The sequence below is a fragment of the Leopardus geoffroyi genome, chromosome C3 (assembly GCF_018350155.1).
Source record: "Leopardus geoffroyi isolate Oge1 chromosome C3, O.geoffroyi_Oge1_pat1.0, whole genome shotgun sequence".
NCBI lineage: Eukaryota > Metazoa > Chordata > Mammalia > Carnivora > Felidae > Leopardus > Leopardus geoffroyi.
Window position 1 is genome coordinate 64,402,684 of NC_059338.1, and position 15,389 is coordinate 64,418,072.

A 15,389-nucleotide genomic window follows, 5' to 3' on the forward strand; every position below is an offset into this window, starting at 1 on the left:
ATCCTTCTAACCATAATCCTTAAAAATCTTCATTCATCTATGGGGCGCCTGAGCGGCTCAGTCGGTTGAGCGTCCAACTTCGGCTCAGGTCCTGATCTCACAGCTCGTGAGTTCAAGCCCCTCATCAGGCTCTCTGTTGACAGCTCGGAGCCTGGAGCCTGCTTCAGATTCTGTGTCTCCCTCTCTCTTTCTGCCCCTGATCCCCTCGCATTCTGTCTCTGTCTCTCTCAAAAATAAACATTAAAAAAAAAAAAATCTTCCTTCGTCTGTGTTTTATCTAAGAAGATTTGCTACCTTTATTGGCACATTGTTTTGAGATCAGATACCCCCAAATATAATTTTAAAATAGTTAAAAGCCCTTCAGGGGTGCCTGGCTGGCTCAGTTGGAAGAGCATGTGACTCAATTTCGAGATGGTGAGTTTAAGCCCCACGCTGGGTGCAGAGTTTACTTAAAAATAATAAAATCTTTAAAAAGCATTCCTCAAAGTGATATAACCATCATAGCTATAAAGTTGCAAAATTTAAATTCTTAGTAAGTTTAAGTGCATGAATTTAGAGTGTAATCAAATAACCAACCAGCCTTTTATTTTTTAAGTTTGTTTATTTATTTGGATCATGAGCAGGGGTGGGGGCAGAGAGAGAGGGAGAGAGAATCCCAAGCAAGCTCCGTAGTCAGCCCAGAGTCGGACATGGGGCCTGAACTCATGAACTGGGAGATCATGACCGGAGCCAAAATCAAGAGTCGGATGATTTAACCACCCAGGTGCCCCCCACAACCAGCCTTTTAGATGCCAATTTAAAAGCTTAAAAAAAGAAGGGACCCCAGAGTGGCTCAGTCGCCTGAGTGTCCAACTTGGGCTCAGGTTATGATCTCACAGTTGGTGAGTTCAAGCCCCACATCAGTCTCACTGCTGTCAGCACAAAGCCCGCTTTGGATCTTCTCCCCCCCCCCCCCCCACCTCTCCCCTGCTCGTGCTCTCTCTCTCTCTCTCTCAAAATAAACAAACATGAAAAAAAAATAAAAGCTCAAAAAATAAGAAGTTTAAAGTATCCGATGTGACCTTCATAAATTGGTTAACGTCTCAAGATGATTACGTGTGCTGTTCAAAGCAAGTTGCAGGGGCGCCTGGGGGGCTCAGTTGGTTAAGCGTCGGACTTCAGGTCAGGTCATGGTCCCCCAGTTCGTGGGTTCGAGCCCCGCGTCGGGCTCTGAGCTGACCCGGGGATGGGGGGGGGGGGGGGGGGGACTCTCCTTCCCTGGAGCTCCGGGCCCCTCCTCACTCCCCTGAAGTTGCTTTTCCCCTTGATTTCAGCCTGGGGTGCCAACTGCCTCATTCATCCTCCAGCCGAAGCACCCAGCACGGGGCCGGGCCTGCGCGGTGCCCACGTGTCTGTTGAAGCGAAAACACTGCCGGCGGCCGCGTGCAACTACCACTGCGCCTTTTGGGGGGGATACAGCCAAGGGAGTTGGGTGGAGACTCCGCTTGAGATTTTAAGGAGACAAAGATGAGGACGCCTTCCTCCCCCGTGGAGACAAAGTTGTGGAGCTGACAGATTGCTTCGTCTTTTCACGCGACGGGGAACGAGGGGCGGAGAAGCAAAACCTCGGTTCTGGCAGCCGCCGAGCCCAACGCGGGAGGCGGCGTGGATCCTGGCAGCTCGCGTGTTCCATGAGAGACACCTGCTTTGCTGGCAGCCGGGAGACAAAGGCTCAGAATAGCACAGGCGAACCCACTCACAAAAACACAGAAGCTCCCCTGGACTGTAGGCAAGGGGTCGGGGTCGGGGGAAGGCCAGGAGGAGGCCTGGGGCGGGGCTGACTTGGAGCATGTCCCAGCGCCGTCAAAGGGACTTGAATTTCCCCCGTGATGGGCCGGGAATGGAATCCAACGCCCGTCGAGTTCAGAGGCGGCGAGAGCCTGGCTCAGGGCTCGCAAGGTAGGTATGGCAGGCTGCGGCGGCGGCGGGGGGGGGGGGGGGGGGGGGGGGGGGGCAGGAGGCCATGGGGGGAGGGTCTCTGGGCCCTACTGCTGAGAACTGGGCTGTCCCTCTGTTGGGGACGCGGTGAGCTCCCCGGCACTCTGAGTTCCAGGGCAGTGGGGCTGGTAGTCCTGGAGGCAGTGAGAACCGCAGCCCAAACAAGAAAGCAGGCGGTGGGGGACGCGAATCAGGGACCGGGGGCCAGAGGCAAAGCCCCAGCCTGGGAGGCCACGCTGTTAACCAGCTTGAGTGCCTCTCCCGGGCCTTCTGACAAAATAGTCCTAGTGTCCAAAATAGTCCCTTCAGAAGCTCCTTAAGGAAAGGGTCCTGGGGGGTGGGGGGGTCCCCTGGGTGGCTCAGTCGGTTAAGTGCCTGGCTTCGGCTCAGGTCGTGATCTCACAGTTGGTGGGTTCAAGCCCCGCGTCAGGCTCTGTGCTGACAGCTTGGAGCCTGGAGCCTGCCTCGGATTCTGTCTCCTTCTCTCTCTGTGTCTCCCCTGCTGGTGCTCTCTCTCTCACTCTCTCAAGAATAGATAAACATTAAAAAAAAAAAAAAAAATAGGAAAAGGTCCTGGGGTCACAGAAGTTTGGGAAACACAGCTACAGTAAACCCTCTTAGGGATTCACAACGAACAGTAGCCCCAAGGGGCTCTTCATGAAAGGAAAAATAGCAAAAACCAAAACCAAAAAACACTTTACTTTCTTTAACCCAGGCTTTCCTCAAACGCTTTTCTTCGGGTTAAGGCCTGTCGGCGTCCTGCAGAAAGAGTTCCATCAGCCGTAACATGGGGACTGCTGTTCCCCGGAGGCCTTGACCCTGGAATATTGCCTTTCTAACAATCTATAGTGAAAGATAGATTTAATTATAAATCTTAGCCGTGAGTTTTAATGTCTTCTTGTCTCAAATAACATGTCAGAGTTATGGAAAATTCACATGTCTTTTTTTGTTTTTCCAATTAGCTTTTTCAAAAAATATTTTATTTACTTTTCACAAGCGGGGGAGGAGCAGAGAGAGGGGGACAGAGGATCCGAAGCGGGTTCTGCACTGGCAGCAGTGAGCCCCACTGGGGCTCGAACCCACGAACCCCGAGATCGTGACCTGAGCCAGAGGTGGACGCTCAACGAACTGAGCCACCCAGGTGCCCCATTTCCAATTCGTTTTTTAAAGATGAACTTTATTTTTTTTTTAATGAAAATCAAAAAAAAATTATTTTATTTTATTTTTAGAGAGAGAGAGAAGTATGCACAAGTAGGGTGGGGGGAGGCAGAGAGAGGGAGAGAGAGAATCTCAAGCAGGCTCCACACTCAGTGCGGAGCCCAATGCGGGACCCTGGGAGCATGACCTGAGCCGAAATCAAGAGTCGGACGCTTACCGACCGAGCCTCCCAGGTGCCCTCAACTTTAGTTTTTAGAGCAGTTTGGGGCTCACAAAAACTTCAGCCGCAGGTAGAGAGTTCCTGTATGTTCCCTGCCTCCACACAGGCACAGCGTCACTCACTATCAACGTCCCCCACAGGATGGGGCATTCGTTACCACTGATGAACCTACAGGGACACATCAATATCACGTCAGTATCACCTACAGCCCCTGGCGAACATTAGGGTTCACGCTTGGTGTTGTACAGTGAGTTTGAACAAATGTATAACGACACGTCTCCACTGTCATAGTGTCATACAGAGTGTTTTCAGTGCCCTCAACGCCGAAAGCGTCCTCTGTGCCCTGCGTATTCGCTCCTCCCTCCCCCCTACCCATGGCCACCACTGATTTCATTACAGTTACTGTCACCACACAAAGTTATTCCAATATTATCGGCTATCTTCCCTGTGCCGTACTTTGTATCACTTGACCTGTTTGTTTTATAACTGAAAGTTTGCACCTCTTAACCCACTTCACCTATTTCACCCAGCCCCCCCCCCCCTTTCTGGAAACCACTAGTTTCTCTCTGTATTTATGAGTCTGTTTCTGATTTGTTTTTAGATTCCACAAACACATGAGATCGTATGGTATATGGCCTCCTCTGTCTAACTTGTTTCACTTACCATAATGCCCTCTAGGTCCATGAAGAGGATATTTTTAAGAGGGGAGAGAGAGATGGGGTGCCTGCGTGGCCCAGTCGGTTAAGCGTCCGACTTCGGCTCAGGTCACGATCTCGCGGTTCGTGGGTTCGAGCCCCGCATCGGGCTCTGTGCTGACAGCTCGGAGCCTGGAGCCTGCTTCCGTTCTGTGTCTCCCTCTCTCTCTCTGCCTCCCCTGCTGGCACTCTGTCTCTCTCTCTCTCCCTCTCAAAAATAAATAAACATTAAAAAATTAAAAAAGAAAAGAAAAGAAAACCACTGGCCTATGGGGAAACCCAGACTCCATCAGAAAATCTCAAAAAGCTTTTTCTATTCGGCCATTTACCACTGGTAAGCATTTGGTGACCTAAAAGGTTAGTGAGAAGACAGATATGAAGACCCAGGAGATACGAAAGAAATGGGCCAAGGACATGGCTTTTCATCTCACAAGACAAACCGCATCAGGCTTTGGCTGGGACAGGACATGCGTCGGTCAGGTCGCGAGGCCAAAGGAGAGAGAAGAGGTCGTTTGCTCCCGAAGCCTGTGAAAGGAGACCGTTGGAACCTTCGTTTGCAGGGTTATCTGCAAGTCTTTTCTTGATCTGAAAAGCCGTTTGGTTCTGTGCAACTGCCCTTTTGAATGTTCCTCGAGGGGAAATGCTCCTTTTCGGAATCAAAAGCTAGGGGGGGCGCCTGGATGGTTCGGTCGGTTGAGCATCGACTCTTGATTTTGGCTCAGGTCATGATCTCCAGGTTCATGGGTTCGAGCCCCACGTTGGGATCTGCACTGACAGCACGGAGGCTGCTTGGGATTCTCTCTCTCGCTCTCTCTCTGCCCCCTCCCCGCTTACGTGCTCTCTCTCTCTCTCTCTCTCAAAATAAATAAATAAACTTGAAAAAAAAGAGAGAGCTAATATCTAATACTTGTTGTAACCATCTTTTTTTTTTTTTATTCCTTTAAATGTTTGTTCATTTTTGAAGGAGAGAGAGAGCGTGAGCAGGGGAGGGGCAGAGAGAGAGGAAGACACAGAATTTGAAGCAGGCTCCAGGCTCCCAGCTGGCAGCACAGAGCCCGATGCGAGGCTCAAACCCACGAGCTGTGAGATCAGGACCTGAGCCGGAGTTGGACGCTGAACCGACTGAGCCACCCAGGCGCCTCTCTAGATTTCAGTTTAAATGTTGCTTCCCTGTCCCCAATGTCTAGGCAAGTCTGTTATATCCCTGGTTGCAGTACTTTGTGTACTGGTAATTAACCAGTCACTAGCAATAATTTCATTTTTGTCTCCCTCGCTCGACTTTAGCACCTGTGTCTTCGCACACGTACGGTTGTGTGTTCCCAGCACCTACTGGCACCTGATACATGGTGGCTGCTCCGGAGGCATCCGTCGAATGATGAGTGAGGTCATGCCCGTTTGGACTTCCAGTTTCAATGTTGGCTAAAAATGTCAAAAAAATAGATTATTTTTGGGGTGCCTGGGCGACTCGGTCAGTTAAGCATCCGACTCTTGATTTTGGCTCAGGTCATGATCTTACGGTTTGTGAGTTGGAGCCCCGCATCAGGCTCTGTGCTGACGGTGGGAAGCCTGGTTTGGATTATCTCTCTCTCTCCCTCCCTCTCTGCTCCTCCCCTGCTCTCTCTCTCTCAAAATAAATAAATAAACTTAAAAAAAAGATTATTTCCTATTAACTTGTGTCTGTTTAGCTTCTGACCTGAGAATCATAATTTGTCTTAATTTCCTTTCAACTTTTCCTAAGAACATTCCTTCAGATCAAGGGCTGTGACCCTGACCCAGTCTTTTAAAATATTTTTCTTTTTAATTTTTTTTTTTTACATTTATTTATTCTTTGAGAGACAGAGCACAATTTGGGGAGGGGCAGAAAGAAAAGGAGACACAGAATCCGAAGCAGGCTCCAGGCTCCACGCTGTCAGCACAGAGCCTGACAGGGGGCTCGAACTCACAAACTGTGAGATCACGACCTGAGCTGAAGTCAGACGCTTGACTGAGCCACCCAGGCACCACTTAAAATATGTTTTCTATCAGTGCTTCTGAATAATTCATATCCTCGCTTTTGTATTCTCATTGGCAATGGTAGCATAGTATTTTACCATGTGGAGGGTTTATGTAACTATTTCCTATCGAGGGGGCATTTATGGTGTTTTTAGCTATATATTTTTTAAGTTTATTTAATTATTTTGAGAGAAAGAGAGAAAGCACGAGTGGGGGAGGGGCAGAGAGAGAGGGAGAGAATCCCAAGCAGGCTCCACATTGTCAGTGTGGAGCCCAATGTGGGGCTCAAACTCACAAACCATGAGATCATGATCTGAGCTGAAGTCAGATGCTTAACCGACTGAGCCACCCAAATGCCCCTCTTGTTTCTTTTTAATGTGTATTTATTTATTTTGAGAGAGTGAGAGAGAATGGGACAGGGGCAGAGAGAGGGAGAGAGAGAATCCCAAGCAGGCTCTGCACTGTCAGCATCGAGCCTGATGGGAGGACTTGACCTCAAGACTGGTGAGATTGTGACCTGAGCTGAAATCAAGAGTTGGATCTCAACCAACTGAGTCACCCAGGTGCCCCATTCAACTTTCTGATAATCATAAAAAAAGGAAAAAAAAAAAAGGCCACAATAGGGGGGAGTGGCTGGCTCAGTTGGTAGAGCACATGACTCTTGATCTCAGGGTTGTAAGTTCGAGCCCCACATTAGGTGTAGAGATTACTTTTTTTTAATTTAATTTTTTATCTTTTTAAATTTACATCCAAATTAGTTAGCATATAGTGCAACAATGATTTCAGCCGTAGATTCCTTAGTGCCCCTTACCCATTTAGCCCATCCCCCTCCCACAACCCCTCCCATAACCCTCAGTTTGTTCTCCATATTTATGAGTCGCTTCTGTTTTGTCCCCCTCCCTGTTTTTATATTCTTTTTGTTTCCTTTCCCTTACGTTCACCTGTTTTGTCTCTTAAAGTCCTCATATGAGTGAAGTCATGGGATTTTTGTCTTTCTCTGACTAATTTCACTTAGCATAATACCCTCCAGTTCCATCCACGTAGTTGCAAATGGCAAGATTTCATTCTTTCTGATTGCCGAGTAATACTCCATTGTATATATATACCACATCTTCTTTATCCATTCATCCATCGATGGACATTTGGGCTCTTTCCATACTTTGGCTATTGTGGATAGTGCTGCTATAAACATGGGGGTGCACGTGTCCCTTCGAAACAGCACTCCTGTATCCCGTGGATAGATGCCGAGTAGTGCAATTGCTGGGTTGTAGGGTAGTTCTGTTTTTAGTTTTTTGAGGAACCTCCATACTGTTTTCCAGAGCGGCTGCACCAGCTTGCATTCCCATAGGTGTAGAGATTACTTAAAAATAAAATCTTTTTTGGGGTGCTTGGGTGGCTCAGTCAATTACGCGTCCAACTTCAGTTCAGGTCAGGATCTCACAATTTGTGGGTTCGAGCCCCACATGGGGCTCTGTGCTGACAGCAAGGAGCCTGCTTTGGATCCTCTGTCTCCCTCTCTCTCTGCCCCTTTCCTGCTTGTGCTCTCTCTCTCTCTCTCCAAAATAGATAAACATTTAAAAAATAAAAAGAGAATCTTTTTAAAAAATGCCATAATAAAGACCCTCATACATAAATGTTGCTACATCCCCAATTATTTTCTCAGGATAAATTTCTAAAAATAGAACTCGTAAGTTAAAGGGTCTGAGCATTTTCTAAGACTAAAGACATATTTTGCCTGGTTTTGTTCCACTAGGGTTGAGCTGGCGTCTCAGACTTAACTCAGTATTCATGTGAGTTGCCTGCTGACTCTATACCCACCCCTTGCTTTTTCGGTGTCAGCGCCTACATCCGCTCTATCTCCTGTATTTCGTCCTGCTTCCCGACTGGCGACCACATTGCTTGATTTCCATGTCTCATTACTCTCCTGACTGATTTGTTCGTTGACTTAAATATTTACGGAGCTCCTACCGTGCGCCAGCAATGGTGCTCGGCAAAGCGAAGTAAACAGCTGTCCAAATGATAACCGAAGGTGGTAAGTGTTCTGAAGGGCGCCGACGGGATGCTAGAATGTAGTAAGAGAATAAATCTTCTCTCCTTCGATAGGTTTTGAGGAAAGTCCTTTCTGAGAAGGTGAGCCCGAAGGATAAGTAGGAACTAACTGACTGATAAGTACACGAAAAGATGCTTGACACCATTAGCCATTAGGGCAGTGCCAATCAAAACCGCAGTGAGGCACCACTTTGCAGCCGCTAAGATGGTTGTAATGAAAATAAACATGGGAACAGGTGGATGACAGGGAGAAATCAGAAGCTTCAAACACTCCTTGTGGGAATGCAGAATGGTATAGCTGGTGCGGAAATGGTCCAGCATTTCCTCAAATGTCTGAACCTAGAGTCGCCACGTGACCCAGTAATTCAGCTCCTAGGTGTGTTATTAAAGAGAACTGACGATGTGTATTCACACAGAGCTCGCTCACGAATGTTCGTAGCAGCATTATTCCTAACAGCCGGAGATTCGAAACAACTCAAGCGTCCACGAAGAGGTGAATGGGGAAACCAAATGTGGTATATCTATTCAGAGGAATGTTATTCAGCCATAAAAAAGAACGAGGCACCTTGCTCTTCTACAATCCGCTCCCCAAAGGCAAATCATGTTATTCTGACTCTTCTGGTGCTTTCTCATCACACTTAGAATGAAATCCAAACTCCTCATCCAAGTTTACCAAGCACTAGATGATCTGGCTCCTACCCGCCTCTCAGACCTATTCTCTGATATGCATTCATTCCCCTGCCCGCTTCTTTTTTTTCTGTACTTAAAACATTCCAAGTTCATCTAGACTGTAGTGTTTCTTCTGCTCGAAATACTTTCTCTTCTGGTCTTTGACTGGCTCCGTTTTATCATGTAGATCTCATCTTAAATGCTCTCTCCTCAGGGTTGGCTTTCTCGGCCGCTCAGTGTAACGAGTCGTGTAGTCGCTTCTCTCCGGACATTCAGTGTCAGCTCTCTGCATGGTCTCAGTGCCATCTGATGTTGTTTCTTCTTTGTTTCTTGTCTGTCTTTCCCACAAAATCTAAGCTCAATGAAATGTAGGGACCTCATCACTTAGAACAATGCTTGAACAGAGGGCACGTAGGTGGCTCAGTCGGTTAAGCGACTGACTCTCGGTTTCGGCACAAATCACCATCACACGGTTCGTGGGTTCAAGCCCCGTGTCAGGCACTTGGGTCAGCACAGGGCCTGCTTGGATTCTGTCTCTCCTTCTCTCTCTGCTCCTTCCCTCTCTCCCCCCAACAAAAAAATGGGCAAACTTAAAATGATTTTTAAAAAATTTTTTTACTGTTTATTTGTTTTAGAGAGAGACAGAGTGCGAGCAGGGGAGGGGCAGAGAGGGAGAGAGAGAGGGAGACACAGAATCCAAAGCAGGCTCCAGGCTCTGAGCTGTCAGCACAGACAGCATCAGCGGGGCTTGAATCCACAGACCGCCAGATCATGACCCAAGCTGAAGTTGGACACTCAACCAACTGAGCCCCCCAGCCGCCCCCCAAAATCTTTAAAAATAAAGAACAGTGTTTGAATGAATGAATAAAAGCCTTTCCATGAAAAGAAAAAAAAGGAAGTGCTGACACAGGCCACAACATGGATGAAGCTTGCAAACATGATGCAAAGTGAAAAAAGCCAGATAGAAAAGGCTGTGGCCTGTTGTGATGCCATTTATATGAAATGTTCAGAAGAGGCAAATCCATAGATGAAGCATAGATTGGTGGTTGCCACGGGCTAGGGGTGGGGGGATGGGGAATAACCACTTTTTTAAAGTTGATTTACTTATTTTGAGGCGGAGGAGGGGCAGAGGGAGGGAGACAGGGAATCCCTAGCAGGCTCCACACCGCCAGCAAGAAGCCCAACGCAGGGCTTGGACTCATGAACTGTGGGACGATGACCTGAGCCAAAGTCCTACGAGCCACCCAGGCACCCAGGGAATAACGACTTTTAACGGGTATGAGGGTTTGGGGGGAGGTGAGGAGGTTGTTCTGAAATTAGATCGTGGTGATGATTGCACAACATTGTGAATACGCTTTAAAAAACACCAAATGGCAGGGCGCCTGGGGGGGCTCAGTCGGTTGAGTGTCCGACTCTTGGTTTGGGCTCAGGTCACGATCTCAGGGTTTGTGATTTTGAGCCCCGCGTTGGGCTTTGTGCTGACGGCACAGAGCCTGCTTGGGATTCTCTCTCTCTCCCTCTCTCTTTGCCCCTCCCCAGCTTGCTCTCTCTCTTAAAAAAGAAATAAATATGAAAAAATTATTTAAATGAAAAAACACTGCATTACACACTTTAAGACGATTAAAACAGGGGATTTTATGTTAATGGAATTACTTGCTTTTGAGGTGAAATTCACCTAACATAAAATCCACTATTTTAAAGTGTACAATTCAGTGGCATTTAACACATTCCCAAGGAAAGTGAAGGAAACAACACCCACGTGTCATGTCAGGAAAGGATGACTGTCTTCCCATTGCCATTTTTACGATGCGCTTGTAATTTTTTTAGTTTATTTATTTATTTTAAGAGAGAGGGGGCATGCACACACAGGAGGGGCAGAGAGAGAGACAGAATCCCAAGCAGGCATCGTGCTGTCAGCACAGAGCCCGATGTGGAGCTCGAACTCAGGAACCCTGAGATCATGACCTGAGCTGAAATCAAGAGTCGGACACTCACCTGACTGAGCCACCCAGGCGCCCCTACGACGCACTTTTTAAACAAAATCTTCCAAGGAAAGATATTATGAAAGATTACCGTGAGGGGCTTCATTTTGCTGACACGTGGTACAAGTTGTAAAGTTAAAGTATCAGTCCCTTAGGAATTACTTTATGCTGCTATGAATGAAATAAACTTTGAGATACCAAAAGTGCAGGGAGCAATCAGAAACAATCAGTCAGGAATAGCACAGCAAATCCAGAAGGACAAGAGCTTTATTACCACGGCTGAGCTGAGCAGGGGTGAAGCAGGAGAGAGAGGCAAATGGAAGGAACAGGGTCAACCAAAGACCAGAAGGAGAGAGAGAGAGAGACAGAGACAGAGCGTGAGCAGGGGAGGGGCAGAGAGAGAGAGGGAGACACAAAGCTGTCAGCACAGAGCCCGACCCGGGGCCCGAACCCACAAACCGAGAGATTGTAACCTGAGCCTAAGGCAGACACCCAACCGACTGAACCACCCAGGCGCTGTCCTTTCTCTCTTAGTATGATCGGCATTTCCGAGGCCACACTTCCCGTTGCCGTCACCAAGTTGCCTCAGCTCCTTTGCACTCAGAGACCACCCCTCTTGTATATTCTGATGACCGACCTTTTGCCCAGATCAGGAAAGCTCCGTGAAGAATGAGGTTTGTCCGTTCATCCTTCTGTCCATGCAGGAAGGTATTATTGAGCAACAATCATATACAAGGCACATGTCACTTAATACCCGGAAAACGGAAAAATGGCTAGGTTGATTGCTAGGGCAAAGGGTCACAGCAGCCTTTTCTGTGTGCATTTCCATCGACTGCTAGGCAGAAAGACTTCAAAAAGCAACCAGTTGCATGCAGGGGGCTCAGAGGCCTCCCCTGTGAATTATTTGCAATGATCATTCTCTAGGACGGAAAAAGAAGCCTGGCAAGTTTTTATATTTGTCCTTTAATACCTCTAAGGTGGGGCGCCTGGGTGGTTGAGCATCCGACTTCGGCTTGGGACTGATGGGGTTGCTGAGAACAGGAGTTAATGCAGGTAAAAAGCTTCCACAGCAAGGGCTGGGACACAGTGAGTCCTTAAACATTATTATTTTGTAATTAAAAAAAAAATTTTATTTATTTACTTTGAGAGAGAGCACAAGCAGGGGAGGGGCAGAGAGAAAGGGAGAGAAAGAGAATCCCAAGCAGGGATGCAGGGCTCGAACCCACAAACTGTGAGATCATGACCTGAGCCGAAACCAAGAGTCGGTCGCTCAACGTGCTGAGCCACCCAGGTGCCCCTTATTTTGTAATTCTTTAATGTTTATTTATTTTGAGAGAGAGAGAGAGAGAGAGAGAGCATGAGCATGAGTGGGGGGAGGGGCAGAGAGAGAGAGGGTGAGAGAGAATCCCAAGCAGGCTCCGCACTGTCAGCACAGGGCCCCATGCAGGGCTCGAACCCACGGACCGTGAGGTCATGACCCGAGTCGAAATCAAGAGTCGGACCCTTAACTGATTGTGCCACCCAGGCACCCCTATTATTGTTATTATTATTAAAATATATACAAATTGACACAGTTTAAATCCACCAGGAATATTCAGTGCTTTCGGCAATGCAGCGTTATTTAAAACTTTATTGTGTGAAGCTATGCCACTTTTCTTGGCGATTACCAAGTTCTTTGGGGATGAAGAGAAACTTGGATATTTCAGTGAGCTAGGTTTTCACGGTGACTGAAACAGGTGGGGGAGTTCCAGTGACCACATACGAGTGAAGCGCACAGAATTCTCACGCGAATCATTGCTAATGGGAAAGTTGACTTTTCCTCTGGATTAAGGACAACACGACGGGTTCTGAGAACAGTGGTGGGTTTGCAGAGGATTATAAGAGCAGGCTGCAGGGGTGCCTGGTGGCCCAGTCGGTTAAGTGTCCAACTCTTGGTTTGGGCTCAGGTCATGATCTCACGGTTTGTGGGTTCAAGCCCTGCATCGGGCTCTGCACTGAGAGCACAGAGCCCACTTGGGATTCTCTCTCTCTCCCTCTCTCTCTGCCCCTCCTACGCGTGCGAGCTCGCTGTCTCTCAAAATAAATATATAGACTTAAAAAATAAGAGAAAGCTGCAACCTGAGGGACCCGGAAACAACAGAGACTGGGACCTAAGTAACCACCACCAAAGAAACGGGGATCAGAGCTGTGCGTCATCAGAAGGAAATTGGTAATGGTGCTTGGGTGGGGCTTTATTCTTTCCAGGGGAGATTCAGGTTCAGAATCAATCATTTGGTGAAATGAAAAGAAAACGTGAAGGGGACTGGACGGAGAGTTCTAGTACTAGAGACAGCACGGGTCACGTTGACACAAGCATGGCACTCACAGGAGGAGGGCTCGAGGGAGATGGCCTTTTACCCGTTGGCCTTTCTGGGTCTCAGTTTCCCAGCCACGGAATGAAAATTCAATGGAGACCGTCTTCCTCCACAAAGTTAGAAAAGGAGTAAATGTCAAAGTTCCTTAAAAGAGACATTCGCTAAATGTAATTATTGCGTGCGGATGTTGTCATGTATTTACTCTTCCAGATTAATTTTGGAATCACTTGGCTGATTTCTCGTGAAATTCTTTTGGATTTTTTTTTGTTGAAACTGAGTTAATGTATACATCAGTTTGGGAAGAATTGACAGAGTTTTAATATTACATCTCTTCTTCTGGGGACAGGACATGCCTCTGCATTTATTCCAGTCTCTCTTTGTGTGCTCCAGGAAAGACTCTCAGGTTTTTGTGTAAAGGTTCCTTACATTTCTAATTTTGTTTGTGACTAGACCCTTTACACTCTTTGGTTGCTATTTGAAATTGGATGTTTTCTCATTATATTTTGTATCTGGGTTATAGAAAAGCTATTTTTTAATATTGATTTTAGAACCAGTCACTTAATGAATTTCTCTTATTCTTTCCAACAGCATTTCGGTTGATTGCCATAGAGTTTCTGACTACACAGATAGAGGACCTGAAAAAGAGAGAGAGAAAAGGATAATTTCATCTCTTGGTTTCCAATAATTAAACTCATTTTTTCATTGTCTCTTTGGTTAAAAACTACCAGAACAACATTGAATAATATGGTGAGAGGGTACACATTTTACACGGTTGTTTCAGATTTTTAAAATTTTCTGATTTTATTTTTTCAAGTTTATTTATTTATTTTGAGAGAGCGCACGCATGCGTGCGTGCGTGAGACAGAGAAAGAGAGAGAGAGAGAGAGAGGGAGGGACGGGGAGGGGCAGAGAGGGGAACAGAGCGAGAATCCCAAGCAGGCTCCACATTGTCTGCTCAGAGCCAGACGTGAGACTTGAACGCATGAGATCATGACCTGACCCCAAATCAAGAGTCAGATGCTTAACTGACTGAGCCACCCAGACTCTCCTATTTTTTTTTTTTTTTTTATTTTAGAGAGAGAAAGGAAGCAAGTGGGGGAGAGAGGCAGAGAGAGAGAGAGAGAGAGAGAGAGAGAGAATCTTAAGCAGGCTCCACCCTCAGTGAGGAGCCAGCCCAGGGCTCGATCCCATGATCCTGGGATCCTGACCTGAGCCCAAACCAAGCGTTGGACACTCAACCGACTGAGCCACACAGGTGCCCCTGTTTCAGATTTTCGAATGAATGTCTGTAGAGGTTAGGGGTATGATGTTTACTGTTGGTTTCAGAGACAAAACTTCTAATACATGAAGGAAGATTCCTTCTATTTTTTCTTTACTAGTGGGAAAAAGAAAACACGTGTTAGTTATTAGAGTTCCTGCTTGCAAAGAGTATTTCCCACAAGGCCCCGCATATCTCATTTCGGTCAAAAGCCCTTAGATCCACCCCAACTTAGCACACATCGTCGGATTTGTGAATCAGTAATAGTTTGCGTAATCATTAGGACCTGAATACAGAAAGCCCCTTTTAAATAAACACGGCGAAAATTAAAGTAAATTCGGGAGAACAGGGATCCCGCGCAAGTGCCACATGTAAGGCATTTTGTCAGACGCGCCCAAGCAGTGTTTCTCAAAGAGGGGTCCACGGTTCACCTGAAGTGCTTGCTGGAAGGTGTAGATTGACGACTGCATCCCAGAACCACCGAAGGGGACGCTGGGGACGGAAGCTGGCGAGCCACCATCACAGCGCGCTCCCCCAGTGATGCTCGTGCACCTTGCGGTTTAAAACCCTGCCGCAAAGATCAGCAGAACTTGAACAAAAGGGAAGCTGAGTGTATTTAGACTTGTCATCACAGAGTGGCGTTAGCTTACCTGTCACGCCGCAGTGAGTCAACCAGTCGACGAAACAGCCTGCCTACAACTCACCCCGTCACTTTGGTCTGGGTGGAATCCTGACCATTTCTAGAAAGTTCTTTACATGGCCGATTTTTCCAACAGTGCCACAGAGGCCCCAGTATGCCTCCAGAGGAGGCGGAGTTGCTGGAACTCTCTTTTTACAACGTCAAGCCTGGCGGGTCCACTTCTATCTGTTTTAGCGCCCCGGGGAGTATTCCAAGAATAAACGTTTGAAAATGACTGATCTACACCCGTTAGCGACATCTTGATTTTACTGAAGATTTTGATTTTTTTATGTCGGTGCACGTGATTACAACAGTCTTGAACAAGGTGGACATAGTCCCTTTTGTGTGTTTCTTCC

The 15,389-nt window shown here is 47.2% G+C and overlaps 1 long non-coding RNA gene across 1 annotated transcript; it reads left to right on the forward strand.

The window, feature by feature from the left end:
- Positions 1–1,453: 1,453 nt before the first annotated feature.
- On the forward strand, positions 1,454–13,863 carry LOC123585241. The gene is made up of 3 exons (XR_006706007.1): positions 1,454–1,938; positions 5,335–5,434; positions 13,685–13,863. It is a non-coding gene; the product is annotated as an uncharacterized LOC123585241 (long non-coding RNA).
- Positions 13,864–15,389: the final 1,526 nt, after the last annotated feature.